Genomic DNA, 2,531 nt, shown 5'->3' with positions numbered 1-2,531 from the left:
CAGTGCTAACTAACCTGGACCCCAAAAGGCTTCCCGTGAGTAAGCCACCAACCACAAAGCATACATGGGCTGGTCCAAGGCCCTGACATTTATGCAGCATAAGACTGAGTGCTTTGTCTGGCATCAGTGATAAGAGACTTGATGCCCCAGAGAAGTAGGATGCTCAGAGAGGGCACACTCTCAGACCCAAAGGGGAGAGAGAATGAGATGAACAACTCTAGAAGGGAGAATCAAGGGGGCAATATTTGGGGTGTAAATTAAATAAAATATTTTTAAGAATAGGAATAAACAAACAAATAAACAAGAAAGTAAAACAGAATACACATGCAATGAAAGCAGTCCTCATTTCCTAATCCAGGGACAAAGGTCAATTTTTCTTTTTCTGTATCTAAATAATGAAGATATCCCTGAGAATTATTCTCTGTCTACCTAATAACAAGTTGCCTTTGAAAACTGGCTTAGCCATAGTACACTGTAAGCTGCAATTATATTTCAGCCTTCTTGCTCCACTTTCTATTTTTATTGCTCAGAAGAATTGGACATTCGTGGCCAAATGTGCTTCTTCACCATGGGTACAGTTTGGCACTCTAGTAGCCTTTTCCCAATCAGTTCTTTTACCTTGAGAAAACTGTTTTCCTCTGTGCTTTTGTATCATGTTCTTCCAAAAGAAGCAATCACACTATTTCTTCCTATGGCAATGTGATCATCTTGCCAGGACAACTTCATGTCAGATCCCTGAATATGTGCTTGTGTAACACATTACTGAGTATCAATAATCTTCCTTGTTTCTCTTCCCAGTGCCCAGTTGGAATAACTTTCCTTGCTCTGGTTTTCACAATTTCTTGTTTCTTTAATTGATATTTTGGGGACAGCCTGAGTGCCAGCATCCAAGCTGTGGATCTAATACCTCCAAACTTCCAGTAACAATTTGGGCATTCTAATACAATGAGCCAGATATACTTTGGTTTATCAGGAACTCACAGCAAGTTGACCATGTATGGAGAAGACAGATTGAACAATGTGGGAATCAGTTTCTCATGAAGACTTTGACTTTTCATGTCAATGGATCCAAGTTGCTGTCTTCCTCTATTTGATGAAACACTAAAATAGCATTTGTACTTTGGCTAGTATGGTTGAGAAAATCTTTAGAAAAGTTCTTCATGCTTAGTGTATTATGAATTTTGCCTTAGTTTTGTGGGTTTCTTTGAGCTATTTACATTCTTTTAGAACCATGCTGGGAACTGCTATTCGTAGGCCTGGCTTTATTTTAGGGGTATTTCTGAATCACCATAGCTTTGTAAAGATTTGAGTGATTAGGAACTTGGAGGACAGATATTGTGAGTTTGGAAGCTCTATTGAGCAATCTAAAAGGAGGTTGACCAGATTCAGTGGGCATGTTAGTATATTGTGGTGCTGCACTTTCAGTGGCTGCTTCCTGCTTTCTATAGCCTTGATGATCAGGCTAGTACTATAAGTAAACATGTAGGATACATGAATGGTAGTGACTGTAGTATCATGGTGAAGTGTAAACTTAAGCATTCTTTGGAAAATCAATTGGACAGTGTTGTACTAGGGATGTTTAGCTGAAGCAGACACAGGAAAAAGGATATTTTGCTAAAGTAAGCACATGAGAGGACACATGCTGAGGGTTTCTATTAACATGCATGTATTGGTCCTTACATTGAGTAGTTGAGCTGCATTTGTCAGGAGTCCATAGAGAGAAACTTACCAAAAACCTTCTGGTGATTTGCTGCAGTTTCTTGCTGCTTCCTCAGACACAGGATGATTGATGGAGTGATGTCAGCTGAGACAGTTGCATGGGCTGAGGCAAGGCCAGTGGAGAACACATGATGTCTGGAGAGAGTATAAAAAGGACTCAACAGACAGTAATGGAGGCTGAGCTTGGCTTGCATGTAGAGCTACCTGTGCAATGCTTGTGGGTCTTATGTCCTCAACGATCTTCGATTCCCTGAGAGAGGCACAGCCAAGAACTTTCGGTGTTCTTCCTGGTCCCTCCTGTTGACTCTAGCTGAGGCTGAGGCTGAGGCTGAGGCTGAGGCTGAGGCTGAGGCTGAGGCTGAGACTGAGGCTGAGGCTGGGCTGAGGCTGAGGCTGGGCTGTCTCTGCTAGGTAATGGCACTGCTGTTGACTTGCTTTTGCTATCCTGATATCATTTGTAATGTAAATAAAGAAAATATCTAATAAAAAACTGAAGTTACAGTGTGGAATACAAAATATTGAGTTCCATATCCTGGGACATGCTGGCTTGGTCAAGTTAAGTATCTCGAGGCTCACCATAAACAGCTGCATTACATTCTGTCTATAAGTGGCTTTGTTTAGACCAAGGTATAGGGAATATCTGTAGATTGCCAATAGGTTCCACACCTTTGTTGCCTACATACCTGGGTGAGTTATTTATGCTGGGGCTCTGTAGGCACAGCATAGGTACCGTAGTCTGAGATTTGTTCCTTCATTTCATTGGAGGCTGGCTCTCTCTCTCTCTCTCTCTCTCTCTCTCTCTCTCTCTCTCT

Source organism: Mastomys coucha, unplaced genomic scaffold, assembly GCF_008632895.1.
Source record: "Mastomys coucha isolate ucsf_1 unplaced genomic scaffold, UCSF_Mcou_1 pScaffold16, whole genome shotgun sequence".
Classification (NCBI taxonomy): domain Eukaryota; kingdom Metazoa; phylum Chordata; class Mammalia; order Rodentia; family Muridae; genus Mastomys; species Mastomys coucha.
Note: the sequence above shows the minus strand (reverse complement) of the source record.